The sequence below is a fragment of the Barbatula barbatula genome (assembly GCF_947034865.1).
Source record: "Barbatula barbatula genome assembly, chromosome: 21".
Taxonomy (NCBI): domain Eukaryota; kingdom Metazoa; phylum Chordata; class Actinopteri; order Cypriniformes; family Nemacheilidae; genus Barbatula; species Barbatula barbatula.
This window is the reverse complement of record NC_136784.1, coordinates 14,773,549-14,788,560: the sequence shown is the minus strand read 5'-3', so window position 1 is coordinate 14,788,560 and position 15,012 is coordinate 14,773,549.

The following is a 15,012-nucleotide window of genomic DNA, read 5'->3' as shown; positions in this document are numbered from 1 at the left end:
GCCGCTCCCCTGCCTCTTTGAGGGGGGGCAACCGGTCCCGGTCCCTGATGCCCGTGAGGTTCAACCACAGGTGTCTCTCTGTGGTTACCAACGCAGCCATAGAACGGCCGATGGCACGGGCCGTCTGCTTGGTCGCACGGAGAGACAAATCTGTGGCCCGGCGTAGTTCTGAGAACGCCGTTTCATCTATCACCCCGTCAGTGCTCACGTCATGCAGCAGGTCAGCCTGATATGCCTGCAGAACAGCCATGGTGTGCAGGGCAGCACCAGCCTGACCGGCTGCCTGAAAAGCCTTCCCCACTAGCGCAGATGTAACCCTGCAAGGCTTGGTAGGGAGAGAAGGCTTTTTCAATGATGATGATGTCCCAGGGGAGAGATAACTTGCCAGTGTCTCTTCCACACGGGGCACCATCGTGTACCCTTTGGTCTCGCGCCGACAATAGTCGAATAAATCGACGTTGACGGCACGAAAACACGGGAGGAATGAGGTCTCTGCCATGACCGAGAAATCTCGGCGTGGAGATCCTCAAAAAATGGGAGAGCCCGACTTTTGGGCTCCTCCCCTTGACCACCCGACAGATATCTGTCGTCTAACTTTGAGTGTTTGGGGATCTCTTGTTCCTGCGGCCAGTCGAGCTTTAGACGGTCGACTGCATTTGTCACCGCCCCGAGCAGCTCATCTAACGCTTTTGCGTCGCGAGAGGAACGCCCCGAGGCGGCGCTCTCCAAGCCCGCAGAAACAAGAGATGCCTCGTCCTCCGCCCGATCCGAAGAAGTGCCGAGGCACGCTTCGGAAGCGGACGCGAGGACGTCGCGGCTCGGCGAGTGCACGGGAGAAACGGCTTCCGTCTCCCGTGCCTCGGCTAGATTGAACCGCGAACCCCAGCTCGGGGAAGAGACGGCTCGATCGCTCTTAAAGAATGAGCGCCGAGCACGGAGAACCTGGATGTCGAACACATCACAGAGTTCGCACTGTCCCTCCAGTCCCATGGTGGCATGATCAACCCCCAAACACTCAAAACAGAATTCATGTCTATCCAGTTCGTCCAGCTGCCTCTGACACGGAGGCACACATTTCCGTTCTGGACTAGACATGATCCTTTATTTCAATTCTTAACTTAACGGGGTTGAGTAGGGTGAGAGGAACTCCACCAGCATCCTGTAGTGGGCCGCAAACCATTGCCTGATGATGTTGGAGCGATGGAAACTGACATTGTCCCAAACTAACATGTACTTTGGCAGGTCATCTCCAATCTGCCCCCTCTCTTGTTCAGGGATGAGATCCCTGTAGAGAGTGTCAAAAGACTGTTTAGGTGTGAAAAGGGGCCGTCTGCAAACCAGTGAAGTTGTCTTGCAGTCCTATGTGGAAAGAATATAGTAATGCGAAACACTAAATTGAGTAAAATAAAATCCACTGTTTACTTGAAGTATACTTAATTTATATTGTAAAACTAGTGCTTAAATGTCGTGGGGGTTATACTATTGAACAGAGACCCATCATACTGCATTTTGATCAACATGACATAAGCAATTGATAATGTAGGAATCTGCACAGAATTGTGTCATAATCATTTGCATGGATATACCAAAGCATTTGCAAGTTGTTCAAAAAATGAGAAAATGCTTGTTTGATGTGCACAAGTGACACAAGGATGTAAGGATTGAACAAGAAGTTTTGAGAATTTCAAATCAGATCTGAGAAATGTACCAAATTGACTTAGAAAAAACTGTATTTAAAGTGGGTGGGGGTACTTTTGGGGCGGTTTTGTTTCACCCAAGTGTCCCATTTCCACCCCTCTCAAACTGATGCATTGATGCATATAGCCAGAAACAATTCGTTTGATGCATGCAAAGAAGCAACACTGTGTGTCTCAAGAAGCATTTATTCCTGATTACGTAGACATGCTAAAATTTCAAGGCCACACACTACACATTACACATTACACATGACATTACACATTTCATAAAATTTACATTTAGTCATTTAGCAGACGCTTTTTTCCAAAGCGACTTACAGACGAGGAAACATTGGAAGCAATTATAACAATATAGGCAACAAAATGCATAAGTTAATTAAATCCAGTCCATTAAAGCCTAGCACAGTATACAAAGCTAAGAATAGTGTGGTAAGTAAAAAAAAAAATTTTAAGAAGACAGAAAAGAATTAGAGGTTAAAATCAGTCATCTACATTTTGACGGAAGATATGCGTTTTCACACACTACACCGGCCTGTAGTGTTCTAGCAGTGTAAGGTTGAGAGTTGGTTTCTTCAGTAGCGGTGTGATGCAGGCCTCTTTGAACGCAGTGGGAAATGTCCCAGTGGTGAGCAAAGAGTTGATGATGTGGGTCAGACCAGGCATAACTGCTGGAGAGATAACATGGAGGAGATGGGTGGAGATGGGATCCAGTGGGCAGGTGGTAGGGTGGTTGGAACCAATGACCTTGGAAACATCATCTTCAGACAGAGGAGAAAAGGCGGGTGATGGTGGTGTAGAAAATTGGCTGTTGATGGCGGTAGTTTTCTTTACGAAGAACGATGCAAAATCATCAGCCGTTAACTCCGATGAAGGTGTGGGAGCAGGCGGACAGAGGAGAGCAGAGAAGGTTTTTAAGAGTGTGCGAGAGTCAGGAGAGTTGCTTATCTTCGAGTGGTTATAATCAGTTTTTGCAGAGGTGACGTCAACGGAGAAAGTAGAGAGGAGAGACTGGTTGAGAGAGAGGTCAGTATGGTCTTTTGACTTGTGCCATTTTCTCTCAGCTGACCGGAGGCTGGCGCGATGCTCACGTGGTACATTAAATTTTTTCAATTCAATTTTTTTATATAGCGCCTTTCACAATTTGCATTGTTCCAAAGCAGCTTTACAGGGGAAAAACGAAAAACCCAAGAAAGGGTAAACACACTACATGGTGTTTTATATAATACATCCAATTATTCTAGTAAAATAATATCTAATGTTAGCATCTCCTGGTGGTTTATTTAGCATATTTTGCATTAAGTGAATGCTTGGCTGAAAAGATGCGTTTTTAATCTAGATTTAAATTGGGCGAGTGTGTCTGATCCTCGAATAATATCAGGGAGGCTGTTCCAGAGTTTAGGTGCTACGTATGAGAAAGCTCGACCCCCTTTGGTGGATTTAGTTATTCTAGGTATTATCAAAAGTCCTGCGTTTTGAGATCTTAGAGAGCGTGATGGGTTGTAGTGTGATAGAAGCTCTGTTAGGTAGGTAGGGGCTAAACCCTTTAAGGCTTTATAAGTGATTAAAAGAACTTTAAAGTCAATACGATACTTAATGGGTAGCCAGTGAAGGGTTGATAAAATTGGGGTTATGTGATCATATTTTCTGGTCCTGGTTAGAACTCTGGCAGCTGCGTTCTGAACTAACTTTAGTTTGTTTATTGATGATGCAGGACAACCACTAAGTAGCGCATTACAGTAGTCAAGTCTTGAGGTCATAAATGCATGAATAAGCTTCTCTGCGTCAGCAACACACAGAATATTTCGTAACTTGGCAACATTTCTTAGGTGGAAAAAGGCTGTTTTTGTGACATTTGAGTTGTGATTTCGAAATGACAGGTTGCTGTCTAATAAAACGCCTAGATCTTTTACTGTATTTGTTGGAGTAACAGTACATCCTTCAACTTGCAGTTTATAGTCAGAAATATTTGGTTTGCGTGTCTTAGGTCCGATAAGTAATATTTCTGTTTTATTAGAATTTAAAAGAAGAAAATTATAGGTCATCCAATGTTTTATATCTTCAATGCACTCTGCCAATTTGGGTAGCTGGGAGGAATCATCTGGTCTTGATGAGATATATAGCTGAGTATCATCTGCATAGCAATGGAAGCTAATTCCATGTTTTTTAATAATGTTTCCAAGGGGAAGCATGTATATGGAGAACAGCACAGGTCCCAGAACCGATCCCTGAGGTAATCCATACTTTACTTGCGTTAAATTGGATGATTCCCCATTTAGATGGACAAATTGATGTCTGTCTGACAAGTAAGATCTAAACCATTGTAGTGCCTGTCCCTCAATACCGGTATAATTGTGTAAGCGATCTAGAAGTATGTTATGGTCTACGGTATCGAACGCAGCACTCAGGTCAAGCAGGACCAAGAGTGAGATGTTACCTTTATCTGATGCTATAAGCAGGTCGTTTGTAATTTTAACGAGCGCAGTTTCAGTGCTATGATGAGATCTAAAGCCTGACTGAAATTTTTCGTGCATGTCGTTATTTTGTAAGAAAGAGCACAACTGAGTGCACACTACTTTTTCTAGAATTTTAGACAGGTATGGGAGATTTGAATTCGGTCTATAGTTTCCTAGTTCATTTGGATCTAAGTTTGGTTTCTTGATTAGAGGCTCAATGACGGCCATCTTAAAGGGACCTGGGACATGGCCTAGATTAATTGACGAGTTAATAATGTTATAAATGGGCTCAATTGCAACAGGTAGTAACTCTTTTAATAATTTAGTTGGTATGGGGTCTAGTAAGCAAGTTGTAGGTTTAGAAGTTGCGATAAGTTGAATTAAATCTTCCTGTTTTATAGGTGAAAAACGCTGGAGCCTTTGTTTTGGAGCGATGGTTGGTGCTAATTCATAGGACAGATTTGGAGGTTGAGTTTTTACAATTTTGTCACGAATGTTTTTGATTTTCTCTGTAAAAAATTTCATGAATTCATTGCTACCAAGGTGCGGCGGAATAACCAGGTCAGGTGGTGTCTGTATATTTTTTAATTTAGCGACTGTGCTAAATAGAAACCTTGGATTGTTTTTGTTGGTTTCTATGAGGTTACGAAGGTGCTCAGCCTTTGCTGCTTTTAGTGCCTTTTTATAACAATTTGCACTCTCTTTCCATGCCATTTTAAAGACTTCTAATTGCGATTTTATCCATTTGCGCTCTAGTTTGCGTGTTTCTCTTTTAAGGGCGCGAGTGGTGCTATTGTACCAGGGTGCAATATTTTTCTCATTAATCTTTTTTGACTTCATAGGTGCAACAGCTTCTAATGTATTAGAGAAAATAGTGCCCAATTTCCTGGTCATGACATCGAGCGATTCGTTATTTATTGGTCTGGTTATTAAAGGAGTCAGATCTGGCAAGCTCTTTGCGAAGCTATCTTTAGTAGCAGAGGTGATTGTTCTACCCTGTCGATAACGTGTTAAAGGGCTGATTCCAGACGTGCGCAAAGTACCCGTTATAAGATAGTGATCGGTGACATCGTCGCTTTGAGGCATAATATCTATATTGGTTAGATCGGCTCCGTGAGATATAATCAGGTCTAGTGTATGATTAAATCGATGAGTTGGTCCTTTAATGTGTTGTATTACCCCAAAAGATTGTAGTAGTTCTGTAAACGCCACAGCTAATGCATCGTTAGCGCTATCTACGTGGATATTAAAATCTCCGACAATTAGTATTTTATCAACGTTAACCAATAGGTCCCATAGGAAGTCCGCAAACTCTTTCAGAAAATCAGTATAGGGACCAGGGGGTCTATACACCGTAGCCAATGTAAAAGAAAGCAATGGTTTTTTACTTTTGTTAGGAATAATTATGTTCAACGCAAGCACTTCAAATGATTTAAATTTATGCTCTGTTCTCTGAGATACAGTAAGAAAGTTTCTAAATATTGTAGCGACGCCGCCACCCCGACCAACCGGACGTGGCTCATGCATATAACAGTAACTTGGTGGGGTACACTCATTTAGGCCGAAATAATCATTTGGTTTAATCGTTTGGTTTTTACATCCGATAACCAGGGGGCAGACAGGGATGCACGGGCTGGTCCAGATGTAAGAGGGCATAGGTTGTCCAAGCAGGATGTAAGCGTGGAACACAGAGTGTCTGTGGCACTGTTGGTATTCAAAAGAGAGAGCTCCTCAGAGGGGGGGAGTGCAGACAAGACAGCAGAGGAAAAGCAGGAGGGAGGGACCGTAGGTAGCGCCGGAAAGTGACCAGCGGTAAGACATCTGCGTTGTCTGGAGCGGTGAGGTCGGGGGTGACAAAGAAGTGATCAGACGTGTGCAGCGGAGTGACCTGAGAGTGATGAGTGGAGCATTTCTCGAATCATCCTTGACATTTGCAAAACAGTAAGTGCATTTCTGGTTTTGATTGTTTGATTGCAAGAGACGGCACATGATTCACGTTAACGCTTTTACTGTTTGTACAATAATTTATTGACAGACAGTGTCATTGCGATGCAGACAGGAAAAGACAGCACTGCATAGCACAAACAAATGTAGAAATCTGAACATAAGACAATCTCCTTAGGGAAAACTGTACATGCAGTGCAGTGGAATTACAGTGCAGTCTTCCTACACCTCCTGACGTTCCCTATATTTTGGGCAACGGATTCTCATCCACATCACAACAAATATCTTCTCTTGCGATACAGCGTGAAAATCATCTTTCAGAGTGTCTAATCCAGCCTCTGCAGGCATCAGCTGTGATGTCATCACAAGTTACATCCATGGCAGCCAGAAGGGTCATCTGTGTATGCTGCTAGCGATCATATACTTTTAATCTTCATGCTGAGAAAAATTCCTCAACGGGGTTGAGTAGGGTGAGAGGAACTCCACCAGCATCCTGTTGTGGGCCGCAAACCATTGCCTGATGATGTTGGAGCGATGGAAACTGACATTGTCCCAAACTAACATGTACTTTGGCAGGTCATCTCCAATCTGCCCCCTCTCTTGTTCAGGGATGAGATCCCTGTAGAGAGTGTCAAAAGACTGTTTAGGTGTGAAAAGGGGCCGTCTGCAACCCAGTGAAGTTGTCTTGCAGTCCTATGTTGAAAGAATATAGTAATGCGAAACACTAAATTGAGTAAAATAAAATGCCACTGTTTACTTGAAGTATACTTACTGTATATTGTAAAACTAGTGCTTAAATGTCGTGGGGGGTTATACTATTCAACAGAGACCCATTATAATGCATTTTGATCAGCATGACATAAGCAATTGATAATGTAGGAATCTGCACAGAATTGTGTCATAATCATTTGCATCGTTATACCAAAGCATTTGCAACTTGTTCAAAGAAATGAAAAAAATGCTTGTTTGATGTGCACAAGTGACACAAGGATGCAAGGATTGAACAAGAAGTTTTGAGAATTTCAAATCGGATCTGAGAAATGTACCAAATTGACGTAGAAAAAACTGTATTTAAAGTGGGTGGGGGTACTTTTGGGGCAGTTTTGTTTCACCCAAGTGTCCCATTTCCACCCCTCTCAAACTGATGCATGGATGCATATAGCCAGAAACAATTCGTTTGATGCATGCAAAGAAGCAACACTGTGTGGTTCAAGAAGCATTTATTCCTGATTACGTAGACATGCTAACATTTCAAGGCCACACACTACGCATTACACATTACACATGACATTACACATTTCATAAAATTTACATTTAGTCATTTAGCAGACGCTTTTTTTCAAAGCGACTTACAGACGAGGAAACATTGGAAGCAATTATAACAATATAGGCAACAAAATGCATAAGTTAATTCAATCCAGTCCATTAAAGCCTAGCAGAGTATACAAAGCTAAGAATAGTGAGGTAAGTAAAAAAAAAAATTTCAAGAAGACAGAAAAGAATTAGAGGTTAAAATCAGTCATCTACATTTTGACGGAAGATATGCGTTTTCACACACTACACCGGCATGTAGTGTTCTAGCAGTGTAAGGTTGAGAGTTGGTTTCTTCAGTAGCGGTGTGATGCAGGCCTCTTTGAACGCAGTGGGAAATGTCCCAGTGGTGAGCAAATAGTTGATGATGTGGGTCAGACCAGGCACAACTGCTGGAGAGATAACATGGAGGAGATGGGTGGAGATGGGATCCAGTGGGCAGGTGGTATTGTGGTTGGAACCAATGACCTTGGAAACATCATCTTCAGACAAAGGAGAAAAGGCGGGTGATGGTGGTGTAGAAAATTGGCTGTTGATGGCGGTAGTTTTCTTTACGAAGAACGATGCAAAATCATCAGCCGTTAACTCCGATGAAGGTGTGGGAGCAGGCGGACAGAGGAGAGCAGAGAAGGTTTTTAAGAGTGTGCGAGAGTCAGGAGAGTTGCTGATCTTCGAGTGGTTATAATCAGTTTTTGAAGAGGTGACGTCAACGGAGAAAGTAGAGAGGAGAGACTGGTTGAGAGAGAGGTCAGTATGGTCTTTTGACTTGTGCCATTTTCTCTCAGCTGTCCGGAGGCTGGCGCGATGCTCACGTGGTACATCCGATAACCAGGGGGCAGACAGGGATGCACAGGCTGGTCCAGATGTAAGAGGGCATAGGTTGTCCAAGCAGGATATAAGCGTGGAACACAGAGTGTCTGTGGCACTGTTGGTATTCAAAAGAGAGAGCTCCTCAGAGGGGCGGAGTGCAAACAAGACAGCAGAGGAAAATTAGGAGGGAGGGACCGTAGGTAGCGCCGGAGAATGACCAGCGGTAAGACATCTGCGTTGTCTGGAGCGGTGAGGTCGGGGGTGACAAAGAAGTGATCTGACGTGTGCAGCGGAGTGATCTGAGAGTGACGAGTGGAGCATTTCTCGAATCATCCTTGACATTTGCAAAACAGTAAGTGCATTTCTGGTTTTGATTGTTTGATTGCAAGAGACGGCACATGATTCACGTTAACGCTTTTACTGTTTGTACAATAAGTTATTGACAGACAGTGTCATTGCGATGCAGACAGGAAAAGACAGCACTGCATAGCACAAACAAATGTAGAAATCTGAACATAAGACAATCTCCTTAGGGAAAACTGTACATGCAGTGCAGTGGAATTACAGTGCATTCTTCCTACACCTCCTGACGTTCCCTATATTTTGGGCAACGGATTCTCATCCACATCACAACAAATATCTTCTCTTGCGATACAGCGTGAAAATCATCTTTCAGAATGTCTAATCCAGCCTCTGCAGGCATCAGCTGTGATGTCATCACACGTTACATCCATGGCAGCCAGAAGGGTCATCTGTGTATGCTGCTGGCGATCATATACTTTTAATCTTCATGCTGACAAAAATTCCTCAACGGGGTTGAGTAGGGTGAGAGGAACTCCACCAGCATCCTGTTGTGGGCCGCAAACCATTGCCTGATGATGTTGGAGCGATGGAAACTGACATTGTCCCAAACTACCATGTACTTTGGCAGGTCATCTCCAATCTGCCCCCTCTCTTGTTCAGGGATGAGATCCCTGTAGAGAGTGTCAAAAGACTGTTTAGGTGTGAAAAGGGGCCGTCTGCAACCCAGTGAAGTTGTCTTGCAGTCCTATGTGGAAAGAATATAGTAATGCGAAACACTAAATTGAGTAAAATAAAATGCCACTGTTTACTTGAAGTATACTTACTGTATAATGTAAAACTAGTGCTTAAATGTCGTGGGGGATTATACTATTCAACAGAGACCCATTATAATGCATTTTGATCAACATGACATAAGCATTTGATAATGTAGGAATCTGCACAGAATTGTGTCATAATCATTTGCATGGATATACCAAAGCATTTGCAACTTGTTCAAAGAAATGAGAAAATGCTTGTTTGATGTGCACAAGTGACACAAGGATGTAAGGATTGAACAAGAAGTTTTGAGAATTTCAAATCGGATCTGAGAAATGTACCAAATTGACTTAGAAAAAACTGTATTTAAAGTGGGTGGGGGTACTTTTGGGGCAGTTTTGTTTCACCCAAGTGTCCCATTTCCACCCCTCTCAAACTGATGCATGGATGCATATAGCCAGAAACAATTCGTTTGATGCATGCAAAGAAGCAACACTCTGTGTCTCAAGAAGCATTTCTTCATGATTACGTAGACATGCTAACATTTCAAGGCCACACACTACACATTACACATTACACATGACATTACACATTTCATAAAATTTACATTTAGTCATTTAGCAGACGCTTTTTTCCAAAGCGACTTACAGACGAGGAAACATTGGAAGCAATTATAACAATATAGGCAACAAAATGCATAAGTTAATTAAATCCAGTCCATTAAAGCCTAGCACAGTATACAAAGCTAAGAATAGTGAGGTAAGTAAAAAAAAAAAATTTCAAGAAGACAGAAAAGAATTAGAGGTTAAAATCAGTCATCTACATTTTGACGGAAGATATGCGTTTTCACACACTACACCGGCATGTAGTGTTCTAGCAGTGTAAGGTTGAGAGTGGGTTTCTTCTGTAGCAGTGTGATGCAGGCCTCTTTGAACGCAGTGGGAAATGTCCCAGTGGTGAGCAAAGAGTTGATGATGTGGGTCAGACCAGGCACAACTGCTGGAGAGATAACATGGAGGAGATGGGTGGAGATGGGATCCAGTGGGCAGGTGGTAGGGTGGTTGGAACCAATGACCTTGGAAACATCATCTTCAGACAGAGGAGAAAAGGCGTGTGATGGTGGTGTAGAAAATTGGCTGTTGATGGCGGTAGTTTTCTTTACGAAGAACGATGCAAAATCATCAGCCGTTAACTCCGATGAAGGTGTGGGAGCAGGCGGACAGAGGAGAGCAGAGAAGGTTTTTAAGAGTGTGCGAGAGTCAGGAGAGTTGCTGATCTTCGAGTGGTTATAATCAGTTTTTGCAGAGGTGACGTCAACGGAGAAAGTAGAGAGGAGAGACTGGTTGAGAGAGAGGTCAGTATGGTCTTTTGACTTGTGCCATTTTCTCTCAGCTGACCGGAGGCTGAAGCGATGCTCACGTGGTACATCCGATAACCAGGGGGCAGACAGGGATGCACGGGCTGGTCCAGATGTAAGAGGGCATAGGTTGTCCAAGCAGGATGTAAGCGTGGCACACAGAGTGTCTGTGGCACTGTTGGTATTCAAAAGAGAGAGCTCCTCAGAGAGGGGGAGTGCAGACAAGACAGCAGAGGAAAAGCAGAAGGGAGGGACCGTAGGTAGCGCCGGAAAGTGACCAGCGGTAAGACATCTGCGTTGTCTGGAGCGGTGAGGTCGGGGGTGACAAAGAAGTGATCAGACGTGTGCAGCGGAGTGACCTGAGAGTGATGAGTGGAGCATTTCTCGAATCATCCTTGACATTTGCAAAACAGTAAGTGCATTTCTGGTTTTGATTGTTTGATTGCAAGAGACGGCACATGATTCACGTTAACGCTTTTACTGTTTGTACAAAAATTTATTGACAGACAGTGTCATTGCGATGCAGACAGGAAAAGACAGCACTGCATAGCACAAACAAATGTAGAAATCTGAACATAAGACAATCTCCTTAGGGAAAACTGTACATGCAGTGCAGTGGAATTACAGTGCAGTCTTCCTACACCTCCTGACGTTCCCTATATTTTGGGCAACGGATTCTCATCAACATCACAACAAATATCTTCTCTTGCGATACATCGTGAAAATCATCTTTCAGAGTGTCTAATCCAGCCTCTGCAGGCATCAGCTGTGATGTCATCACACGTTACATCCATGGCAGCCAGAAGGGTCATCTGTGTATGCTGCTGGCGATCATATACTTTTAATCTTCATGCTGAGAAAAATTCCTCAACGGGGTTGAGTAGGGTGAGAGGAACTCCACCAGCATCCTGTTGTGGGCAGCAAACCATTGCCTGATGATGTTGGAGCGATGGAAACTGACATTGTCCCAAACTAACATGTACTTTGGCAGGTAATCTCCAATCTGCCCCCTCTCTTGTTCAGGGATGAGATCCCTGTAGAGAGTGTTGTGATGGAAATTTTCATGACATGGGTTTCTTCACGCTAATCTCTGTAAAAATTGATTCAAGACTGTCTATCTTGTTGTTCTTAAATTCCTTAGAAATATTTTGCTACGTGGCAGACCACTCAGCTCCTTTACCCTTGAGCAAAGACCAAGAGGTTCTGGTGAAGATAAGAGATGGCGACACATTTTTGTTACCAAAGATACGTTCTTGCTCAAGGGAGGGGAGAAGAAGGGGTGTCATGTTTGGATCGTATAAAAGCCCTGTAAGTGAGAAGGAGGGCACCTTCTCTCTGCACCATGCTTGTGATGCAGACTGAATGTCAATAAAATATAAAATACCTTGCAAGGTAACTCATGCTCTCTGTGTGTTGCATTTGTCTAAAGTGTTTAAAAACTCACTTTGATTAAGGAATAAGAAAATTCCACAACAATTTGGCGACGAGGTATGGGATCACAAGGCTGACGGAGAACGGACTAGAGTTGACTGATCATCCTGGACATAGCAAATCCAGCTCTAACCCCATACAGGGATGAGAGAACTCTACTCCGGACTCCAAGCTGACGTGATCCCAAAAGAACTCAGTGCAAGGCACAAAAAGGAAAAGTGGTGAGTCAGATAGATTCTGAACAGTCTTGAGGAAAAAAGGGGAGACTACTTAGCGCTAAACAGTCTGGTTAAAGTCAAGTCAAGTCAAGTCAGCTTTATTTATATAGCGCTTTTTACAATTTTCATTGTTACAAAGCAGCTGTACAAGAAAAAATGACTATAAGTAAAACATAAAAGGTTATGGAATTCAAAACACAGGTCAAATATCAGACACACAATAAATTCCTATATGCAGTGTTAATTAAATAAGACTACCAAATTCTAGAGAGGGGAGACTACTCAGAATCGAGATAGATTCTAAACAGTCTGGGGGACTGCTTAAAAGAGTTAAAGAGGGGAGACTGCTCAGAATCGAGATAGATTCTAAACAGTCTGGGAGACTATTCAGAATTAAAAATGGGGCAGGGAAGGTCCCATATGGGTATGGATAAACCAACATACAGAGAAATGAGGAAAAGGTGGGGAACGGGAAGTTTACAAGGTGTACCCTATTTAATAGAAAAAGCTAACTTTCCAGAAAACGGTACATTTAGTACCACAAAATTAGGGAAAATAAGAGAACACATGGGGAAAAAAGACATATTTAAAATGTCTACAAAAGAAAGGGAAAAATATGACGAAGCGTGTAAATGTTTAGAATTATGGGAGAGGGAAGCAAATAGACGTGACTATGTTTTTAAAGAAAAGGCATTGGAAGAACTGCCACCACCGAAAACTCCATTGTACCCTGTTTTGCTTGAATATAATGATTTAACCCCTCTGTCTTCTTTACCCCCATCTATGACTTGTTACAAACACCAACCGGAGGATGATTGTGTCCCTCCTCACCGACATCTGAACCCGATCGAGGCAGCTCCAGTGCCCCCACCAGTGTCTCCACCAGCACCAGTGCCACACATGCCACAGCCCGTGGTGTGTCAAAAGCAGGAAAGAGCGCAACCAGCACCGACGTATAAAGAACTTTTGACATTTTGCAAAGAATTCTCACCCTCAATGAAAGAATTAGAGAGACTGTTGAAAGTCAAACTGAAACCATCTGACCTAAGAAAGTTATATCGGACTTTTGAATCTCGAGTCCTGCGTGTTCAAAATTTGAAGAAAAGTCAAAGAGATCGTTTTTCCCAATAAGTTTAAGTAGAATTTATTATCAGATGTAAAAGCTTCTTCCAGCTGGGGCTGTCACTCAAACATATATATTGAGCCGAACAACTGGACTAACACTTTCGGGTTATAAGTATTTATAAAGTATGTGACGTCGATTCTGTCTTCGGGCTCCTCCCCTTCATCGGGCGGGCGTTGAATCCTCCGGAACCAATCACCTCGGGACATGTAAATCTGACTCCATTCTCCCCCAACTATTGGCTCCTGCAAAACATTTTGAAAATAGCCGGTCCTGCCGAGAGATGCGATTGACGCACACACACATACACTCACACACTTGTTTTCTGAGACCCTGCTCCTGCATTCCTCAGAGCTCGTGTTACACACTTCTGCCAACTAGTTTTCAAGACAAAGAACCCAGCACAGCATGGACATACTCATATCATTATATTTAACAGTAAAACAACAGTAAACATGAATTTATAATACATAAAACATCATAATCACAATAATCCCTCTCTTGACCTCGACAGAGGTCAAAATTCTTGGTCCTCCGTGTCGTCTGTATAGCTGGATAACAATGGCATATTAAATGGTTTGGGGCTTTCCGGTCTCTCAATAGCTGAAACTATTAAACGGTTACACAGTGATCTAAGGCAAGGAATGCAACAACAACCACACGTAATCAAAATTGCTATGAATACCCCTATAGACATCACAATAGACATTACTATTGCTTTCCATCTTCCCAATGTTTTGTCTAGCCAATCTCCTATAGGATTATTTACTCCTGAATGTTCCTTCATTTCTATAGACAAAGTTTTCAAACCTTCCAATGCCCTCGTCACTGATCCGTCTGGGGCAGTATTATTGGGAATGTATGTACAACAAAGATCACCAAACATTACACATACTCCTCCCTTCTCTGCCAACAGCATGTCCAGAGCCATACGGTTCTGTATAGCCATCAGTGAAGTTGGTGCTAGCTGCTCCGCTAAACCATCTACGGCATCCCTTGTCATATTTGCTAACCTCATCACATTATAATGCACATAATTAATCCTATCTACATTCTTGTTTGGGGTGACTGGAAAAAGGGCAGCTATTATGGGTATATTCTCAAAACCTGCTGCCACTTGGTTTGCTAGTTTATACTCATCCGGCACACCTCGTGGAATGCCTATCGCATCGATGTATGTCGGGCTATTTAATGATAAATCTACACTTGAACCTATTGCTCTCCGTTTTATGATGTGTCTCCTACGTCTTCTTGTCAATGTTGCTGAATTTATGGTTTCCGTTCTGACTGCTCTGTCACCTATCAGAGTTATTGGGGCTCCCAGTCTTACCAAAGCACACACTCCCTTTGCCTTCTCAGGTATCCTAGTAAACAATCTTCGATCTCCACAATAATAATACAAACCTGCTCTAGCCCACGTACCTATTTCAGTCCCATTATCCACTATGATGTGATCACACCACTCCTTATTTATCTCCCCCAGGTTGCTGGTTGGTGATAGACGTTTAATATCAAAACAGGTATAATTTGCTTTCTTTGGTGTAAATGGACCTGCCCGTGAAAGGTTAGTTATTGGTGGGAATATTGCTGCCAATGTGGTACAATTTTT